Raw genomic sequence first — 23,585 nt, forward strand, 5'->3', positions numbered from 1 at the left:
GTGCATTGAAATATATTTGCACCTGGACCTCAATCAATTGCATAAGCCGTTTAGAGCAAGTTGGGAAAGGGGCAAATAACAGGTTGACAGCCGTTGTGATTGGTCTGAGTAACAGTCATACAGCAGCGCCGTTTATCTGAGTAACAGTCATACATTTATCTGAGTAACAGTCATATATTTATCTGAGTAACAGTCATACAGCAGCGCCAGTTCACAGGTGTCAGGGCAACATTGTGGCGGGAGCTCACTCTTATTTTGCAGGGTGTTTACCCTCTGCTTGGTGTCTTCATAACTAAATGCCCGAGATTGGTTGGAATTAGAAGGGGGAGGCATTGGCTTCTGAGTCAAGGTGATTATGTGTCTTCAGTCAATAGTTGTAATGAAAAGTTTTCAATTACATTGTAGTGTTTTGCTGCAATCATCATTGGTAATTGTTTATCAGGCTGCATGGCAGAGCGAATGGAGAACTTATATTTAAAATAGCGTCAGAGCACCGACGGAAATCCTGTAAACATCAGCGTTAACGGTTTTGGGGTGATGGATTTGCACCAATCAGATTTCTCTTCTGAAAACAAACCACCTATCTGATTAGCTGTGCTTTTCCTGTTACATATTGGCTATTTGGACATTCATAAAGAGGGACTCATCAGGAGGTTTTGATGCAACATAAAAATTGGCTGTGTGTTATACTGAGGAGGATAACTGTAGACTGCAGGAAGATATCAATAGCCTGGTTAGATGGGCGGAAATTGCCAAATGGAATTCAACCCGGAGAAGAGCAATGTAATGCAGTGGGGGAGTAGAAACAAGTCTAAGAGAATACAGAATTAATAATAAGCCAGTGAGAGGTGTAGAGGAAGTGAGAGACCTTGGATTGAATGTGCACAGATACCCGAAGTTAGCAGCACAGATAGAAAAGGTGGTTAAGAATTCACGTGGAATCGCTTCATTTATTAGACGAAGCATACAATATACTTGTAGGGAGGCGATTCTGGAACTGTGTAAGTCATTATTGAGGCTACAGATTGAGTATTGTGTGCAGTTCTGATAACCTCGTGGAAATTACCAAATTATCAATCGATGATGGTGGTCCGGCATCATGAACGTGGAGGGCCTGTGGCGTTAGACGCAATAAAGGGGAGCAACGATAGATAATACCAATTCATAGAGGTTCAGCAATGGCCATCACCAATATTCCACACTCCGAGATCTGAGCGGAGTGATATTTTTGCTTTTGAAGAATCCTTACAATTTAATTTGAAGTCTGTTTAGCTGAAAAACGCAACATAAATTTAAATTAACCTACCCATTTGACAAATTAACCACCCCGAGCACACACCCACTCCACCTTCCCCAAGGCGCTTAAAAAGTTTGCTTTTTGTCAACGTTTGAAACAAAGCTTCTGAATCAGGTATTTGGCAAAATGCCCAACTGCCTGCTCAAATAGGTAGGTTTGGAAAAAAAGAGGGAATAGGACACAATGATTAAGGGAGGGCATTCCAGATGTCAGGAAAGTATAATAATTCTCATAACATTATTGTGGTCTAATACAAACGCGGGTTAATAGTGGGGTTTGGGTAGTTTCTCTCTGTCTGTGTGGGATTTAATTGAATTGGAGACACCTGGCCTGGCGGCTTTCCCTCATCAATAGATGCTAGGTTTGAAACGATAAATACATGAACGCGGCTGAAGTCTTAGAATATGAGATGTGGAGAATTTGCAGTTTTAGATAAATCAAGGTAGTTTGAATTTCAAGGAAATGGTAGGATGTTACAATGGTCACTGAAGTTAGACGAAGCAGCGTGTTTAGATTTTCTAATACTGATAATATTAGTACAATGAAATGGATTAAATTATGAGAAAGGTAATGTGCCAAAAACATATGTGAACGATGGGACTTAAAATTTCAAGGAAGAAGCATGCGTGAGTTATGTTATGACTTGTCCGATTACCACGTCCCTTTTAAACGATCGCAGCATTTTGACGAGCACTGATGTTAAGCTAACTGATCTACTATCCTCAATTTTCTCCCCTGCGTCCTTCTTTCATAACGGGACTATGTTTATTACCGTACCTGGCAACGGTTCTAGAACATAATTACTTCGCCAAGATCAAATCCAATTCACCCATTACTTTTGCAAATACTTTTTAAAAAAATCCCGACGATGCAAATCGGCAGGCCCGGAGGATTCATTCCTCTTAGTCCCATAAAAGTCTCCAACACTTTTACTGATTTCCTGACATTGATTTCTGCAAGTTTCTTATATTCGCTTTACATTTGGTTTCACGTTTCTTCCAATTTGTTTTCGAGCCATTTCAGCATTCCCTACTATGATTTCACGTTTCCCCGTGTCCATTGGGCCAACGTTTACTCTTACAGTTTTTTTTTTACAGAGCTTTCTGAAAGACTGATTTATGTCACTGGCTTGTGTAATATCTCTTTAACCTAACCCTGGCAATTGCAGGCTCTCTTTTGCTGAATTTAAAATCTATCATTCCTGAGGGTTATGCTTCAGTTTGGCGATATTATCATACTTCTAACAGTTCTTGTTAGTCACGTTGTGCAACTTTTTTCGATGGGGCTGTCGTGTCTTGAATCAATGCATGTGTATTTAAAATTGTGTACTGTTGCTTTTAATGGTAAGCATTGGTTTCTATAGTCATTCCCTTTCAAGTGGTGCCCCGATATCCATTTGACAGCTCGCAACTCGAAGCAACGTGGTTTGATATGTTGAGTTGTATCATCCTTGATTCAGAGTTACTGAATTCACTTAGCAACTCATTGTAAGTTTCTACGATTGTATTTCCACTCATCCCTAGGAACCTTTTTTTTCAATAAGATTATTAATTATATCATTTGCATTGCACGTTATTGGGTCTTAATTAGATTGTTCCCTTGCTGGTTCGTCGCCATACTGACCCAGAGAATTATCTTCCACATATTCCGTGACCAGAAGAAATGAGGCACATTCCCTCTGGGGTTTTGTTCTTTTGTTTAGTTTTAGTGATCGAAGTTTGTGGGACTGACCTTCTCAATGCCTCTATTGCCGTTCTGGATGCATTGAAGTGGAAACCGCTCTTTGTTTGTTAAATGACACTAACTGACGCTCAGTATTACGCATTTTTTTTTCTCACTTAGGCAGGATTACTCTATAAAGGGGAATGCTTCAGGAGCTCATATACATTCCAATTGGAACTGAATACCAGAGCAGGATTCGAAGATTCTTCAAACGAATGGAATGGCCAATAATTCTACAGATCAAGGATATTTACTATCCAGTGCTCGTAGCCATTGGCACTCCAGGTAAGTCAGTATATCCTGCTGTCCGTTAGCTTTTGATTATCTCACTGCTGTTGAATATCTCATTGTAACGAATTGGAACCTACTCCCTGCCAAGTCATCTATCTGGCTGGACAACTTGTTGAATAGAAGAGGAGTTACAAGTACTCCCAGCCGCCGAGAGGCTCTGCTGGTGGGCAGATTGAGAGAATCCGGGGTCAAAATTCGTCTCTATAACAAGAGATGGCAACACAGATTACACGCCACTCCAATCATTTAATAGATCACTGACGCAATACTTTTTTGGGAAAAAACAAATCTGTCGTGGGATGTCGGCGTCACTCACTAGGCAAGCATTTGTTTCCTATCCCTAATTGCTACTGAGAAGGTGCGGGCTGAGCTTTCTATCATCCAATTGGCATCGTTTATCCATTGTTACTTTAAGTTGAAAATTATTCTGCCTACGGATACGTAAAATCAACAGGGGATTTAAGAAGGTATTTGTACAAATAGCTTTTCCTGTTACCAAACCCTCGGCTCGAAAGGAACATATTTTGTGGCTCCACCGGCTCCCACTCTGTTCCCAAGCACGTCCCTTCAACTATACATAGAATCAGCGCAGTGCTTTGGGTTACATGAAAAGTTTTTTTTTACCTCAGCTGAAAGTTTAATTTGAATTCAGACTTTTGCATTTGTTTTTTGAATTCTACATTGAATGTGATTAGCTTCTATTGCCGCTCTCGCGATACTGTTCTCCAAATAAATCGCAGAAGCTCAACCTGAAATTTCTTCACTTGCTCCATTGACTTGGAGCGCGAACTCAGAACATGGGGAACACATAAAAGGTAATGGATTTAGTTTATCTATTAAAAGCTGAAAATTAACAAGCTATGGGACTATCCAAGTTTAGTTTTAAAGTTTTTTTTTCTCTATAACTGCTCTGTGTTGGTAGTTTTCTTTATTTGTTCATGGAATGTGGGCGCCGCTGGCCAGGCAACATTTATTGTCCATACCTCGTTGCCCGTGAGATCTTTGTGGCATCGTATGAATCACAGATCAAGCCAACTCTGATCATTTCCTCGGCTCACTCTACAGCTAATGCCCCTCCCATGCTCTACCCCTAACTCATTCTACCCGGGAAATAAATTTTCCACCAATTCAAATACATCAGAGATCCCAACAAATTCCCAGTGTCCTACTCCTGAACTCACATATTTGTGTACTTTCTCCCCGATTCCCATCCATGCTAATAATCCCACTTCTTCCTCATAAAGTATATCTTCCGGTTTCCAGAGTCTGATTCCTTCTGAATAGCTGACCACCCAACTCCCCCTGCTGGTCCCCATGTCCGCTGATATTATTAGTTATTATTTGCCTTCATGTGAGATTGTTCGGTCTTTAAATCTGCTGTTTACCTTCCTCCAAAGGAAAACAAAAAACCTTAACGCTGTCCTTGCAAACTAGCGCCCATCTCTAAACTACTTCTTCTCCAAAATCATTGAATATAATGTCACCTCCCTAATCTGTGTTCACCTTACCAAGAATTCCATGCTTGAAACCCTTCAGTAAGATTCAACTCCAGCTACAGTAACAAAGTGGCTTTTACCAAAGTAACTAACAACATTCTATGATAATGTAACACACTGTCGTCATCCTTCTCGGCCGATCTGCAGTTTTTGATGGACTTGACAAAGCCATAATCCTCCGATCACCCTGCCCTGACTGTCTTCTAGCTGACTAGGACTACACTCACCTAGTTCATTCCAACCTAAGAGTCTGTTGCTTCCTCCATTTTTATTTCCAATCTGAATGCAGCCCAACGTCGACACCATCCAAAACACAGTAATTCTTTTCATATTTACACTTATGACACCCAGCCCTACCTCAGAATCCCTTCTCTCATGTCCTCTGCCCTGGCTAAATGATCAAGCTGTTGATCCAATATTAGATTATCAGAAGTGTTCTCTCGATAAATGTCGAGGACGTGAGGGCCATGTCCCTGGTTCTTGCTCAAAACTCCGTTACCTAACTATTGACTCTTTCTCTCTGCCGAGGAATTGTCTGGGACCAAACAACGCTGGTTACAAACATAGTGTCAGATTTGATCCCGAGATGATCTTCTGACCACATGTCGACACCACCACTATGACGGCCTAAATCCAACTCCACAACATTTTCCGACTTTGCCCCGGCAGACTCAACCTGCCGTTGAAAGCCTCATCCCGGACTTTATTACCTCCAGACTTAAGAATCCAGTGCACCTCTATCCAAGCAACAACATTCTGCCCTCATTTAACTTGTGATCATGCAAATCTCTCCTACCCACGTCCTTATCCACATCAAGTCCTGCTCACCTCTCTTGCCTATTTTTGCTGGTCTACATCATATTACAGTCAGGCAATGCCTCGATCTTTTAAGCCTCACTCTTTGTTTGCAAATCCTCCCAGGGCCTCGACCAATCTAAATCTGTTATCACCGCCAACCTCAAAAACCTCAGAGGTATCTTCCATCTTTCTAAATATGGCATTTTGGGCATCCCGAATTTTAATTGTTGCACCTTTCGTGCCCGTATCTTGCTGCTCAGGACCTGCTCTCTGAAATTCCGTCAGGAACCCCGCCGCCTCTCTATCTCTCTTTCCTCCTTAAAGTTTATACTGAAAGCTTACCTCTTTCACGAAGTTTTTGGCCACCTTCCCATTCTCTCCGTCCATGACTCAATGTCTAATTTTGTTGTGTAACAATTTTGTGAAGCCCCTAGGGCTTATCATTAAGTTAAAGGTGCTATATATATTTATATTAGGTGTATCTGTTGCTAATTACGCTCTAGCTTTCCTGAACCGGATAGGTATGCAATAAATGAAGACATGTTTCCATCTTAAAGTAGTTAGATTTGGGAAATAAATGCGTAGAAAAGAATGGTTGGTAGCAAGTCTGATTACTCCATTTTGGCATTATCGATCAAAGTCAGGATGTACGCCAACATTATCCCTGCCAATACACACACGCACACACACAAACATACACACAAACCGACAGTGTTTGGAAAACAGGTAGTTTGGGTCGTTCCCTTTTACCAATCGCCATCCTCAAACAAAGGGTTACTGGCACCTTCTAAATGCAACATGTATGATCGATATTCAGTGCTCAATGATTTATTTGCCCTGAAAACAATGTCATGTATGCACGCATAATGTTCTGAAGAAAGACTTGCTCCCAATTGTAAGTAGAAACTCAACTGTACATTTCCCCACAATATGTGGTGAGATGTTTCTCAATGTCCGGTTTACATAACCCTTCTCCCTCTTTTTAACAGTGAACCTATTGACAATAGTAACCCTCTGCACAGGAAACTGCGGCCTTTCCAAATATATCTCTATCTATATGGTCGCTATGGCAGCGGTAGATCTACTGGCCACATTTCAACAACGAATTGTGTTTCAAATTTTGAGGGAACACTTTCCGTTTTCATTCTTCTCATACACTGTCGTTTGCAAGCTATGACTAGCACCAACATGGCTTTGTCGGTGTGGTATACAGTTGGCTTTACATTTGACCGGTTTGTAGCTATTTGTTGTCAGGAACTAAAAACCATGTATTACACAGTGAGAACTTCGTCCTTCATTACGATAATTGTTTCTGTGCCAATATATTTGGAGACTATCCCTTTTTGGTTTGCATTTGAACATCAACAAATAAGTAACAATATTTATTGGGGGTTCCTCCCTAGTGAGGCTTTCATCAGATCGCCAGCAGGTGCAGTGCACTTCAAATTACAGAGTATTTTATTCTCATTGGTTCCATTTGCTTTGCTATTACTGTTTAATTGTTTAACAGTCCAACGCATTGTACTTACCAATATTGTCCGCAAGAGACTCCGGGATTCCAGGATGGGAAATCCACGTGATCCAGAGGTGGAGAGCCGAAGGAAATCTATTATTTTACTTTTCGCTGTGACAGCCAATTTTATGTTGTTGAGTCTGACATTGGTGGTGTGTCATTGGACTAGCGGCTTGGTCATCCATAGCCGATCTGACGATACTTCTGATGCATATATTGAAGCTCGAACTGGATATATGCTCACCCAGTTGAAGTCTTTATAAATACATGCATTTATGAAGCAACACAATCGAAGTTCAAGGAGGAGCTAGTAAATATCCTGAAATCTCCTTGGATATTTATTTTGTCATTTACAAAAACAAATGAAAAATCGAACCTAAACTCCCTGCCCTAGTTGAACACACTGACGGCCCGCAAACCCCATCATATCTCACGTTAGAATGGCAGCCTTTCCTTTAGGACCAAAGGGGTTTGTTGTTTTGAAAAAAGTACAAAACACTTCCTTAGTTTAGATCCGTGCGATTTATGTCTATTACTTTACGAAACTGAAAATATCCATTTCCTTCTAACACCTTGTATTTCACACCCCAGATTCAAGGGGAACAGTCAGGCCTGAGGTTAAACCATGGAATTGTGATGTGAAAATCAGTGTTTCCTGCCTTACAAGTCAGCGGCTGGAATAATGCATTGAATGAATTGATAGATTCCTTTGGAACAGAAACAATGAAGCAGGCGTTAAAATCTCGGTTGCTTTCGTTTATCTGTAACCTTGTTGTAAATCTAACCGACCCTGGTTCCCCATCAGATTCCGCTCCTCATTTTTTCCAGTCGTAGTAAAAAAGGGCCCTGTCTCTTGATCAGCATCTAATGATGGAGGCAGCAGGAATTTGGCTCATCAATGTGAGATTGCATTTTTTTTGTTGCAGAAATTATCAAACTCTCAACTGGCCGTGAAAATTTGATATTTTAATAACAACATCAGGTCATTCAAACCACCCAAATCTTGTGGACCTTTACCCTCCACCCAAGTAAATAGTCCATTAATTATACCCGCCTTGTATCAACATCACCGGTCTATTTTCATTCATTCTCCTCTTTATGTTTGAATGATTTCACTCTCCGGGAGCTTCAGCATCGCCCAGTTCTCCAAGTAAAGAATATTCTTCAACATTAATTCGAAATCGTTCTGACATTAAATATGTTATCTGTGGCATCTATTGGAAGATTTCTGCACAAGACATGGACTTCAGTGATTCAAGAAGGCAGCTCAATACTTTCTTCTCAAATGCAGCGAGGGATGGGCAATTAATGTTGCCCTGGCCAGGCAATCCCACATCCCATGAATGAATAAAGTAAACTAGCGTAAACATCAGGATAATGGAAGAAGAAAATCCAAACCACTCCAGACCTGTCTATATGTTCATAGCTAGCTAGGAGAGGAGGTTTTTATTAATTGAACGATTCCACTGCATTAACTTGGGGCATCTCTGTTTCAGTAAAATTATAATATTGATCATTAAACAATAAGCATATGGAATGCGTGATTAAGATTCTCGGAGCAATGATTCCAAGACAATGTCAAAACTACTGAATGAAACAATTAGGTTGATTCTGGAAAGTTTAATACATAAAAAGAGTGGATGGAGGTCGCAGTCATAAAATAGAGTATGATAGATGTATGATATTGAGGAGATTTGGGTTAGCTTTTGACCTGAAATACTCTAATCTCAATAACAGGGCACTGTAAAAAAGGATTGATCAGACGATCTGAAAAACTTGTCCATCATATAGTGCATTGTTTTTCCTATTGTATTAATACCTATCTTCATATTGTATTGCCTGTTAATCAGAGAGGCACAACCTGTGGAAAGTACTATTACACTAGCCCAAGCCTATCCCAGAGCAATGGTCAGTTACAGAGTGAAAAAATATGGGATTTCATTTGATCCATTCATTGCTTACTATTTCACTATTTTAATGGAGCTTAAGTACCTGATAACCATGCTTTAAGACGTGCAGTGTCGCCCTGAGAAGGAAAATTCTGAAAATGCATGCCTTTCAATTAATGTGATAGGCAAACAAGAACAAAAATGCTGTTAGAGGTTTCATTGATGAATAACTGATTAAGAATAAAACTATCAATAAAATAAGCTAGATGCTTTTCTTGTATATCGATTTAATTAGATTTAGTACAATGATACAATGCATATAGGGCAGATTATCTAGTGGGGGGTAAAACTGTATACTGACTAAACGTTTTACAGACCATTCGACCTCAGACACTCAGCTCAAATCCGTGAAATGTGTGGATTGCCCATCAACAATAGCTTGGCGTAGTTATTATTTTAGCCTCGAGCTTGAGTAATATTGCATCCTTAATAAACCTATGGCATATCACCTCATTGTTCAAGAAAGTTGTTACAAAACCCTACACATACAATGAACTTTGAACTTCAGTAGTCAAATAACATTATTTATTCCGGGGGAATGCTGATGAGTTCCTTTTATTTCTGTGCAATAGCTTTATTCGCTTTAACTGTTTTCAAACGAGGAACGGTGCCTAAGACAGGACCTGGCAGCAGGCAGGTGTTATAATTATAACAGGCACCGATTCACCAACAACAACAGCATCCAATATTAACACGTAAAATAGAAAGTAATGAGCAATTTAACCCTTTCCAATACCGTGTCAAATCCATACACATATGACTGCAATTCCATAAACATGTTGCACCTATGGAGATAAAAGCAATAAAATGGTGGATGCCGGAAATTCAAAACAAAAATAAAAATATCTGGAAAAACTCAAAAATTTTAGTTCATGAACTCTCAACTCCATCTCCACCGGCTTTCCAATCCCCCTTTTTTTTCCAATAATTTATATAGATTTTTCTTTTCCTACCCTTTTCCATTATTTTTAAATGTATTTCCATCCATTGTTTTATCTCTAGCTTTTAGCCTATTTCGATGCCTTCCCCCTACCCCACCCCCACTACGGCTATCTGTACCTTGCTCGCCCTGCTTTCTACCCTTAATGTCACCTATTAGCACATTCCTTAGATAATATCACCACCTTCAACACCTATTTGACCTTTTATCTATGACATCTTTTGGCTATCTCCACCCATCACTGGCCCTCTATCCAGCTGCAACTTTCCCACCCCCAATTAAATAAGCTTCTATATCACTTCTCTTCTATTTTTACTTAGTTCTGTTGAAGAGTCATATGGACTCGGAACGTTAAGTGTGTTCATCTCCGCAGATGCTGCCAGACATGCTGAATTTTTACAGGTTTTTTTTTTTTGTTTTGTAGGTGTGGAGGTTTTGCCTTCCCTTGAGTCCCCCAGAATGTCACTGATGCCTACATTGCTGGGCTCATCCCCAGAAACAACATGCAAACCATTCCGCAGGACTTTAAATTTAGAGTTGCTCGGCACTTACCATTTAGTAGCAGGATTTTGGAAACAGGCGGGTCATGTGACCAATAAAAACCCGGGGAATTCATTTGGTTTTAAATATGAATTCAAACACCAACCAATCATCAAATGATAAATGGCACCTTTACAGTTTGAAAATATTACAGTGTTGGGGTAGAGATCAGTCTGGGGTTTGATTTTCTAATTTTGGGGTTATGGTGAGCGGTGGGTGGTTGTTTCAAAGTGACAGAACGTCTTCATGGAGGCTCCGCATAGTTACAAAGGTGTTTTTATTCCAGTTCAGTTTACCTATTGAGAGAGTGGATTGAGGGCAGCCGATGTCCTGTGTTAAATTCTGTTGGCGGAAAGACCGCAACCACCCTTCAGCCTAAGCCTTTCCATCTCGGGTCGTCTTCCCTGCTGATCATCCATGTTGCCCTGAGTGTCGTGTTGTTCCCAATGTCGAGCGAGCAAAGAGCTCGTTACTGTGGAGAGTATCCACACTCTGGGGCCCCGTTACTGTGCAAGTTGGACTTGGGCCTGTGGCGGTGGCCCGTGAAATGAACACATCAACATTTGTGAATCAGCAAAGCGGTCCCCGGCCGAGTCTCTCTAAACATGAGCCTTGTTTGTGAGCCCAAATTAAAAACACTGATTCAAAAGGCATCCACTGTCGGACAAGGGGCCTAATATCTGAAAACATGACTGTTCCAGGTAAAGCCAGAAGAATGGATACACCAGGTCAAACACCAACGATGGAAGGAAGTTTACTGCTAGTGTGGTTGCAATGGGATCAGGAGCCAAATCCCCGCTGTTTTCCTCCCATCCTTCCGGGTGGTATGAATGATGCCACCTACGTAAAGGGGGCACTGTCAGTGGAACAGTAGCCATTTTGGTCCTTCAGCTTGTTACAGCAATTCAGTCAGATCATGAATGATGTAGGAGCGAACATCATTCTTCCACATTGGCTTCGTATGTATTGACACCCTTGGCTAGCAATAATATCCCCATCTCACTTTGAAAAGTGCTCACGGGACTACTACCTAATAATTTATGTGTTGGATTGGTCTTCACTTCCAGTATGAATTCACACTGCTCAATTCAAATTCCACCAACTGTCGAAACTGAGTTCCCAAAACATTACCTTGGGTCTCTGGATTATCAGGCCAGTGACAATACCACTCCGCCATGATGGGCTATTATTGGGGGGATTATGCCACCCGTACATACATCACCACAGAAATGGGATATATACGTTCATGTATTTGAGCTCCTCTACAAAATCTCTCTCCCATTTTCCCATGGCATGTCTTTAAACCCCTCCCTCAATCTCTTTCTCCAAGTCTGTCTCTCCTCATGCCTCTCCCCGGTTCTATATCATACCAATCCCCCGTGTCACCCCCCCCATCCCCCACCGCAACCCTCAGTCCCTGGCTCTCTGTGTCTCCCTCTCTCTCTCCACACCTCTCACTCTCTCCCAGCACCTCTCCCTCTCTCTCTGCCCGAGCCGCTCACTCTCAAGATTTTCTCTCTTCCTCTCCCACCACAGCATAGCCTAGTCTTTCTCCTTCTTTCTCAGTCTATTTCATACACTCCCCCCTGTTCCAGTCTCCACTCTCCCTCTCCCTCTCACTTTCTCTCTCTGTCTCTAAATCTCTCCCTCTCCCAGTATCTCCTTCTCCTTTCTAGGGCTTCTGACCATGTCTACAACGCCCCCTCCAAAATCACAGTCCCCCTACCCTCTCTCCCCCAGCCTGTCTATCCCCCAGTTCCTGTTTATTTCCCTCTGTCTCTTCAGTCCCTCTCTCTACCCAGTATCTCTGTCTCTATCATTCTCTCTCCTCAGTATCTCTCTCACTTTCTTTCTCACTTTATCCCCCAGCCTATGTGTCTCAAAGTCTTTCTCTCCTCCTCCCTAGTGTCTCTCTCCCCACTCCCACCCACGTCTCTCTTGCTTTCTCCCACTCTCTCTCTCTTTCCCCAAGTCTCACTCTCGCTCTCTCTCTCACCCCCACCCACTCCCGCACTCCCAGTGCAAACCCTCTGCCCCGTCCCTCTTGTTCTCAGTGGTGCTGGAGGAATCAATCAATGCGGCTGCAATGCGTTTGGTCAATAAGCTGCAACGCCTCTCTCCTATTGGCTTAAAGCATTCTCAATAACAGTGCGGACCTCGTGAAGGAGCTGACAATCAGAAACAGCAAAGATCCATATTGACATCGTTGAATAAAAAACAGAAACTGCAGCGAAATCTCAGCAGGTCAACAGCATCTCTGGAGAGAAACAGTTAACGTTTCGAGCCCGAATTAATCTTCTTCAGAGCTAAAGAGAAGTAGAAATGTGCTGCAATTTATACTGTATGGCTGGTGGTGGGGTGGGGAGTGGCTGTGGGGGGCGGTGGTGGGAGTCTGAAGGATGTGGTTGGGCGGTAGTGGTGGGGGTGGTGGGGCAGGTAAAGGAGGATGGAAGATCAGTGATATGTTAGGGCTAAGGAGAGATTTACAAATATGTCGTGGACACAAGACAAATGGAGCCACAATGGCAGTGATGAAGACTTAAGATTGAACAAGTCGTTGATAGTGGCATAAAGATAAGAGCAAGGGTCAGCAATCTGTGCAAGCACAACATAGAAACAAGCGACAGATGGCACTTGTGGGTGGGGAGGGGAATTGTGGTTGGGGCTGAGAAATTGGTTGCGGAAAATGAGATAAAACGGGATAAATTGAACAAATGGATAAAAATAAATGAAGTTAATAAAAATAAAACATAATGTTGAAAGATAAAATATAAAGATGATAATAAGGGTGAAGATAGAGGATAGATTTCGTAACTTGAAGTTGTTGAATTCAATAATAAGCCTGGAAGGCTGTAAAATATCTAATCAGAAGATGAGATGCTGTGCAGTTTGAGTTGGGCTTCACTGCAACAAGGCAGCATGCCAAGGACCAACATTGTGCGCATTAGACCAGGATGGTGTATTGAAATGGCAAGGGACATGAAGGTCTGTGTTCTGTATGCGGGCAGAGTGAAGGTATTCCGCAAAGTGGTCACTCATTCCGCTTTTGGCCTCTCCAATGAAGGTGAGGCCGCAATGGGAGCAGCTAATGCTTGGACAAAATTGAAAGAGGTAGTGAAGTTGCCACTCACACTTCACGCATTCTCCATTGGCTTCATCAGCTGTTGGCCAAGGCGAGATGCTGTTGATTGGTCGACACAGCGTGCAAAGCGGCCAGGGGTCGTCTCCCTATGTGTGATTGGCTGACGCTATTCTCAGGCACAAGTTAACTGATTGTCCGATGAGACTTTTTTTAAAGGGCATGACAAACTGATTGGCAGAGGCGATGGTTAGTCACTGCTAGATTGTCACTGATTCGCGGCCGTGGGTGTCCGGCACTTGTTGGATTGGCTAATGAGGTCCTCATTCAAAGGCCGCAGTGACCAAATTGGATCAAATGGCCGTCAGTCACGGAGTTAGCACACTGATTGGCTGAGGCATCCATGAGTCATTTGGTAACGACTTGAAGCAGCTATCAGTCAGCAGAATGTGTGCTCATATTGGCCAAAGCATCTGTCAGTGAGCAGTACAGCTCATGACTCGCTCAAATGGCAGTGAAACATGACGTGAAACTCCGTGAATGGCTGAGGCAGCAGCGAGTCACGGCGAGCAGCTTCCTCCTTGGCCGGGGAGAAAGGGTAGGAAGGGGAGCTGGCATGAGGGTGCTTGCTTTCAGTCACTGGCCAGAGCTCAATGATTGGCTGAGGAGGCTGTCAGTCAACGGATGGTGCTCCCAAGTCGGGTCAGATTTCTGTCAGTAAACGCTTGGGTCTCCCTTGCTGCCTGAAAATGGATCTGGTGGTGGTATAATTTAAAATCTCATCACTTCAGCCATCACCTCTTTCCCGATCGTTCAATACCTGTTTCATGCGTCTATTGGGAGTTTATGGTCAATATTCCTTTCATCAACTGGAAACACCAGGAGTTGCTTCTGGGCTCCTCTCAGTTATTTTGTTTGTACATTAATTTAATAATTCATGTAACCGGATACTTCAATGCCTTCTTGACCTGTTCTCTGAACTTGAACTGAGTCAGCCCATAAATTAATGTTTTTTTTGAAGCAGTTGAAAATAACCAGCATATATGCGAATTGTTGAAATGTTAATTCAGAACGGGTGAGGGAGGTCTATCCTCTAATCTGATAATATAAGACTATTATAACATTCCTCAACCACAGGATTAAGAAACTGCCGTATATATGAAGAGTGAAATCATAGACTTCCTTTTGCTCTCCATCCCTAAGTCATTGCAATTTGCTCCCTTATTCTGAGCTCTTAGTCACTAATGGACTCGACTGGACAATACAATGGGATCAATGGGGTTGAAACAATTGTTACCCAGCATATCCAACCCTACTGGGACCAGCAATAGTGCACGATATTTCAGCACAGCCCCACGGTACCTTCTTGATTATCAGTTTAGGTTCATATATAAAGTAGATGCTGATGTTTCCCTAAAAAACCGGAATGCTGGCTGTTGCTGGAACCGCAGCTGCTTTTTGCCAGGTACAATAATTTCTTTGCAGCTTGTCGCAACAAATGGTCAAAAATCGATCAAAGGAGAAAGTGTCAGTGAACCAGACAGAACACTCTATCGCTGCAGGAAACAGGACAATGCCAACCCCACATACAGGGCTGATGTTCTGGAAAGACCATGGGAAATAATAATACTTGATATCGTTCACTATGACCACAATAATAATGAGCAGTAGTTCCACCGTTACCATGGTCACCAGGTAGCAAGTGGTGCAGGTGGATAGGCGACTCTGTCCCCCGGACAGGGTCACAATTCCCAGTCAATTAACTGTCAGAGAGAGAAGGGAGAAGAGACTGAAAATTACTCACCAAATATTAAAATTCGTTGTCCTTGACAGCAAGGACAGGATTTTACTTCAAGAAACACGTTTATTAGTTATGGGTCAGAGGTTGTTTTTTTTTAATCTCAAGCAAGATCCAAACCCTCCTCCAACTCGCTCACTTCCATGTTGAATGGAATTGGTACAGGGGTCCGACTGACAACTGTTTACAGAGTTGTGTTGGTAATTTAAAGATGTCTATGAGGCTGTGAGTCGCTGATTCGATTTGTGTTGCACGTTTAACTCCTACTGGTCGTCATTCCCTATCATATCCCACATCCTACAGAAATACTCTGAGGATTCGCATCGTAACCTTAATAATTCACCAACACAAATATCAGACGCCAATCTGATTGGACTCTTTCCGGGATTGACTTCTTGATGAGGTTCATCTCAATTCCACTATAACTGGAATTGACTAGATCTGGATGGCAATTCAGGGATCAGATCATTCCCCAGTTTAGGAAAATAAGAACGGTTTTGGCCCTCCCCATGGCAGAGTATTCCAAGGAATGGATCTTCTCCAGGTCCTTCCAATTCCCAGGTCACACTAGTAGAAGGAATACACCATCTGCAGATCCGGGCACTCTCTAGGGCACACCATTCCCAGGGATATATCCTATGCAGACTCGGCTCCTCCCCGAGGCAAATAATTTCCAGGAATGGACCCGATACAGGATTACACCCACCCCATGAATCACTATCCCTAGAAATTCATCCTATCCAGGCCCGGCTCCTCTCCAGTGGACAGCATTAGCAGCCATGTGCCTTCCCGATGTCCTGAAAATTCCTAGGGCATAATATTCACAGGAATTGTCCCTATCCAGCCCAGCGGCCTTCTCAGGGTGCAGCCTTCCCAGAAATAGACCCTTCCCTTGATCTAAGCATCCCATAGCCACACTAAGCCCAGGAATCAACCCTCCTCAGTTTTGTGCCCTCCCAAGGACACACTATTCACAGGAACTCGACCTATTGAAGCTCCAGCACTCCCCACGGTGCCTTGGAATGGACTCTCCCCGGGCCCCGGGGCACACTATTCCCAGAAATAGACCTTCTTCATGTTTGGACTCTCCCTAGAACTTGTTCCACTCGTCACTTAATCCAAAACCTGCAGCTCCATGATCGGACCCATTGCAGAATCTGACATTCCACATGACTGATCCCCTTCCAGAATCGGACTGTGAATATTTGCCTGCTGCCTGGGAAGCATGGGAAAATTCTCCAGAGTTGGACCGACCCATGATCTTTACTCCCCAGGAACAGGCTCATTTATCATTCACATCTACCTGCCAAATTTGGGCCCCTGCTTCAGTTGGAATTTACCCAGGATGAAATCCCCACAGGATCAGGTCACTCCCCTCCCCAGGTCCTGTAGCCCTCAGGAAGTGAACGCCCCTCAAACTTCGACGCCCTTTAGGGTAAGAGCGCCTTCAGGAACATGCCCCTCTCGCTGGCATCAGAACGATACCCCCTGGAGTGGAGCCCCCTGAGGATCAGGCACTCTCGCCCTGAACCAGTCTCTCCTCGGGAGCTGACCACCCTCAGCATTATGTCCAACAAGTTCAGACCCTCCCCTGCCATGGATCAGAACTAACTCTGATCAGAGCCCCTCAAGATCCAAACCCTCCTTGGGAACGTTCTCCTCTTCTGTGCTCAGACTACCCCCGTGCTTATCAGATGATGCTAAGGATTGATCCGCCTATACCTGATCAGCCACCATATCCTGGATGAGGCCACACAAAGCATGGGAAAAATCCTCTCCTCAGAGCCCACTCTGAATCAGAAAACCCTCCCTAGAGTAAGACATTGCTCCGACATGGACCAATCTCCTGGGATACAGTCAGATCTTTCTCCCACGCCTTTGAGCTCGATCAGCAACTTGAGAATCATACAATCCAGGATTAAGTCCATGTATCGGGTCTTGGATCCGACAGTCACTAGGCAGGTTCTCAGCATTCGGAACATGCTCAAGTATAGGAGACATCATCTTCACGGTATCGGTATCAGACACATACACATTGCAGAAAAGGCATGAAGGGTTACAGCTGGATAAAAGAGTAGCGGGGGGTGGGGGGGGTGGTGGTGGGGGGGGGGGTGGGGGTGGGGGCGGGGGAGCATGAAAAAGGGAAGAACTATATTGGCCCGGAAAAGTGATGGCATATCCAAGTGGTGTGGGCCAGCTTTCCAGCTGTGCACCAATAGAAAATTTCCAACCCCAAAACCCAGCCAATACCCCCTATTTTGCGGTGAGTCTGGTGTAATCATCCTCCATTGCCAGCACATGCTGGTCCATAAAATGGGAGCAGTGGTTATAATTTGAAACGTTTAATCACAATATTCAGTCTGACAGGCAGTAAAAATGTTTATTATAAAATCCGAGCTGCTTCCTGATTGAAATTCTGTTGTATGAGCGTAGGAGGTGGAGGATTGGGAGGTCAGAATAGGAGTGGGATGTAGAATTGAAGCCACAGCGATTGCAACTACTGAAATGTTACAAGTTCAGTCAAATCACTGTCTCACCTTGAAGGAATGTTTGTGACGTTGGAAAGTCGAACAAAGGGAAATGAATGGGCAGGTGTTGCATTTCAGTGGAAGATCAAGTAGAGAAGATATTGAGTGCGAATGAGGAATATAAGCAGGAGGTTCCAAATGCTCATCTAGTATCATTTAATGGTAAGTAGTACAGTTTTGGCATGGTTTTTTTTTTTTGCGGATGTTTTACATTATAATAATCTTCATTAGCTAAATAAATAAATACGCCGTTTTGACCTAACTTTGAACTAAGAAAAGCAAAATGTTTGCTGCCATTTGTACAGTGCATCATTTATTTAAGGGCATTAACCCGTTTTGTTTTTCAACTTGATAAACTGCTGTCAATGCATAATTGAACGAGAAGGGATCAACCAGATTTATATAATAATCGAATAATATGCTATCAATCAAGCCTTTAGAATGGATGAAGGTCATGTAATCATTCTTGAGTTATTAGAATTGCTGAGAGATGACAATTTGAATTATGTTGCCAACTTAACTGAACAGACATTAAACTTCCCTGCACCATTAAAACTCACGGGAGTGGACAAGGGTATCAGGATGGATGGCGGTCCTGGAGAATGGAGGGATTTATGGTTAGTGGTGAACTTAGCTAGATGTGCCAGAAATATTAGGGGTTGTTGCATTGAATGCGGATGCTTTTGGGGTGGAAGGTGAAGACATTGTTACCCCTGGTAGGTGAAAGGGTGAAAAAGAGAACACGGGAAATGGGATGCCAATGGTTGTGGGACGTGTTAATCAGAGTGGAGGGGAAGCTTGGCTGAGGAATAAAGAATAAATTTCAGAAGCGCTGTCCTGACCTGGTTACATCGCTGGAATAGATAGAATGGTGCTAGAGAAACTGTCAGATATTGGAATAGAGGCTTTCCAGGAGGTGAAAGTGGAAGAAGTATAATCAAGAGAGCTGTGGGTGTTGGTGAGGTTCTCGTAGATATGGGTGGAAATTAAGGTCAATACGTCAGGAAGTGTCAGAGACGGACCATGCGAAGAGGGAGGGTGCTAGAAATTAGAAATAAAATTGCCGAAAATTTCAATTCAAAAGAAAAGAAGGAAATGACATCAGTGCATTCATTAAAGTACCCAGGAACCTAACGAGCATTTGAACAAGAATGGTCCACGTCTCCTACACAAAATAGCTACACGTGTACAGCACAAATGCAGCATAGCGAGAAAACACACTGGCTTTCTCAGAGGGACAATTTGAGTGTGTAATGTCCTTATATTTACATGCAAGCTCCACATTCCTATACATTACAAGAAGGCCCCTTTACAGAAATCATGGTGAGGAACCTGCTGCGAGGGTTTAAATTTCCAATGCATAACTTGTGGAGGAGTGGTGTCTCAGCATGAATAATAGTTAATGAAAATAAGCGAATCAATTCGGCCTCAGAATGTCCCTGCAGGGGATACTGAGGGTAACTGGCCAGAAAGTGGCTTCATCATATTTCTCAGGCACGCTTTCACCCACTGTAAGCTTAGGGACAGGTCAGGTTTACTGGACTCTGAAGCAGAGAGAAGTAGTCTGACTTCGACAGGAATGGAAGTAGATCCCTGGAGCACAGCGAGGAGTTCAGAGCGAAGGAGATCATTCGTGTTGTGGGACAGTCAGGCCAGAATGAACCTGTGGTTTGTGCTTCAGCGCTTGAAGAAGGGAGAAGGAGCTCTCTGAGGGGAGAACTACAGTGCCAAATAATCGTGAAGGAAGTAAAACCAAAACATTGAATATGTTTATGGCAGATATTTGATAAAGTAATCAAAGAGAAGATGGAGCAAGTTCAAAGGACGTGAGACCAGTTAACACAGTGTCAGTTGTAGGAAAAAAATGTAATCCGAATTTCATAGAAAATTATTTTGAAGCGCAGAATGTAATACGGATTTGGAAGAATATCGTCCAAAACAATGTCATACTTTCTGAATTCCTTGAATAACTATCAGAAATTCTAGATCGGATTAGCAGGATAGATGCAAAATACATTGATTTTCTAAAGGTCTTCGACAAGCTACAGCATAATGGGCTCATGAATCATTTCAGAGCAACTGGAGTTAGGGGACACGCAGCAGAATGGACAACAGGCTGTCCACAAAAAATCTGAAATAGGGGTTTCAAATTGAAGAGGTTTACCCAGATTCGTGCAAAGGGGGCAGTCGTGCTCAAAAAGGATCAGCGCTGGGATCACTGTCTTCTTTAAAATTTGCATTTGAACCAACGGGTTGGAATCAAAAGCAGGCAAGTAATTTCAAAATGTACAGCCAAATCCAAACTTACAGTGTAGTGAATACAGAGGAAGAATGCTACAAAATGCCTGCGTAAATTATTCATAATTTTGACGAAACTTCCAATAGACATTTCAGTAGTAAATCAATTCCACTATAGTTAAGCGTCAGGTGCTGTATTTTGATTAGAACATTCAGTTTCTTAAATACTTCTTGGAAAATAAGTGCCTGTATTGGGTAGGAAGTGTTAGCATTTCTGAAGATATTCGCAAATCATTTAAAGCAGAGACACAGGTTAACATTACCCGTAAAGTTAACTCAAAGCATTGGAAATCCTTTCTAGAACAATGGAAGTGAAGAAAGTACAGAGATCTGGAATACTGTAACTGTGCTGTCGGATTTTTAAAAGCCAGGAACAATATTACATTTGTTTCCGTTGGAGCAATTCACTAGAAAACAGAAAAAAATATCGAGACTTTACACCTAACACTATCATTATCAAATATCTTCAACCAACAGTAAAACTCTTCCTGTTTTTAATCTGTTACATTGGTAAAACACAGAGGTTGATCAACGGAATAGAGAGATCACTCACCAAGCAACAATAAAGAAAAAAACACGTTTTCAATGTAGTCTGCTACTCTCGTTAGTGACCGATGCAATTCTGCATTGACTTGGTCATTGGATTCAGGTAATGCGCAATGGTCAGTACAATTTCACACCGACAGATCATCCAAGTAATACATGATCACTGGGTTCAAGTAGTTCACTCTGGCTGCTGCCCAACATTCATCAGAATTCTACACTGACAGATACGCCCAGTAACACGTGCTCACTCGCTTCAGGCATTCCACTCTGGCTAATGACACGCATTCTGTGATTTCACTCTGGCCCCTATCAATCCTATGGATAAGCGAGTTTCCCTTCATGAGGTTTGATGTAACATCATACAATATCAACTAAATTCAATAACCTGATAACTCAGAGAGCCAGTGAGTCAAAATAAAACAGATGTTCATTATCAGTTGAGGCATATAAATTATCCACAGCGATATGTTTACACTTTTGACCCAAGCAAACGCTAGAACTGATCAGGTTTTCGTATATAGATTCACACAACACAGAAGAGACGCCTCGGCCCAGCGAGTCTGCACGGATACGTGGCAAACACACGTTTATGACAAATAGATCAGCATTTAACAGCTTCAGTCATGGACTAAACAAAAGAGCAGCTCGCTCACAGGTATACACAAATGTAATCGTTAAAATCACTTACCAGGAACACCTATAACTGCAAGGATTGCGTACACTATTCTCTTTGCCACATCAGTTGATTCCAGCATTTTGGTTGTGAAGTGATGTGCCCTTTCGTGCTGCAGTCCATTTCTCTTTATTAAGCTCTGAGCTGATACATTCCTAAAGCCTGCTGGGTCACATCAGGGATATTCAAGTTGCAAAATTGGTTAGTTAGATCTTTTTAAAATGAACATACAGATTATTATATCGAGTTCAGTGGTAGAATGTATTTATTTCAGAGATTGAATTTCCAATTGCAAATATTGAACACTTCTCATCAGGTGAATTTCCCAATTAAATTAGAAGCCGTTTTCTCTGAGCAAGGGTGCTGCCTATTCAAACACCATCTGTCCCATGTCCAGATCTCATATTGTCTTAGTAATGTACTTCACTCGAAAGTGAGCATTCAGTAATTAAATTCCAAATGTGAGGATCTATCTTCAGCCTGATCTCCTGTACTCTGGGATGGAACTGTCCTCTTTCCCCATGGACATACAGTGAAAGGATTAAAGAGTGGTAATTGTGAATATTCATATCGGAAATGAACTCATACAACATCTTAAAATAATACAACTGCAAAGGATGATTCGACATCTGAATCTAATACAGCCCCTCAAACTAGTAACGCTCTTGAACCCAATCCGAAACATCAAACACTACAGCCCAACGAACAGAGCAAAAACCCTTCAATATGTCTGCAAGAACTAGAAAAGATGCAAAACATTTTGCAGACCCTCGACCAATTAGAGGCTCCCCAACTGATACAAATCGTCTAACAAATAAAGAACTTTGATGCAAACCGTCGAACAAGTTAAGACCCTGCTATTGAAAAAGCCACTCCAACATTTACAGACCACCCAACTCTTACAGACTCTCCATTTGATACCGAAATTCTAAAAGATAAATAATGTTAAACTGGTACAGAACCTGCCAGTGTTTCCTACCACTGTTACAGACCGCAATCAATACAGCCTCTCCATTCGATATCGATCCTCCAACAATTCAAGATCCTCCAGCTGATACCGACCGACCAACTGATTCAGACTCAAACAGTTCCTCCAGCACATGCGGACACACCATTCGATGCAGACAGCCCAATTGATAGGGACCCTACAACTGATACAGAGTCTTCAGCAGATATAGATCCTTAAACTAGGACAAACGTCCAAACAGGTACAGGCTGTCAAAATGATAAAGACCCTCAAACGATACAGAACCTCCAACCGAAGCAAGTCCTCAGGTGATGCAGGCCTTCAAGCTGATAGAGAACCTTCAGCCAATGCCAATGCTTCAACTGAGACAGACACCCGAAGTGATACAGAATATATGACTGGTACTGACCCTATAATTGCTATAGACACTCCAACCAATAACGACCATCCAGCCGACACAGGAGCATGAATCGGTACAGACCACCTAAAATATGAAGAAACTCTGACTGTCAGCTTCGCCAGCTCGGGCAGCTTTTTTTGACCATCACTAATTGCCATTGAGAGCACAGGACTGAGCTCCCTGTTGACCCACATTCGTCCATGTTGTGTAGCTGCACTCACAGTGCTGTTAGGAAGAAGGCTCCAAACTTTTCACCCAGTGCCAGCGAATGAACCGTCATATATGTCCAAGTCAGCATGGTGACTGACTTGGAGGGGAACTTCCAGGTTGTGGTGTTCTCATTTAACTGCTGCTCTTGTCTGTCTAGATGTGGATTTGGAAGTTGCTGTCTCAATAGCCTTGATTAATTCTGGCTGTGCATCTCATTGATGGTATACATGGCTGCTGTTGTGTCGGTGGTGGAGGGAACGAATGTTAGTGAATGTGGTGCCACTGAAGTGAGCTGCTTTCTCCCGGACATTATCAAGTTTCTTGAGTGTTGCGAGAAATGCGTTCATCCAGGCCAGTGGGATGTATTGAAACAGATTCCTTTCTTGTGCCTTGTAGATTTTGGACTGGCTTTGGGGAGTCAGGATATGGGTTACTCTTCACATGATTCCTAGCATCTGACCCGCTCTTGTAGCCACAGTTTTTATATGGCTAGTTCAGTTCGGTTTCTAGTCAATGGTAACCCCCAGGATGCTGATAGTG

This window comes from Carcharodon carcharias, chromosome 18 (genome assembly GCF_017639515.1).
Source record: "Carcharodon carcharias isolate sCarCar2 chromosome 18, sCarCar2.pri, whole genome shotgun sequence".
NCBI lineage: Eukaryota > Metazoa > Chordata > Chondrichthyes > Lamniformes > Lamnidae > Carcharodon > Carcharodon carcharias.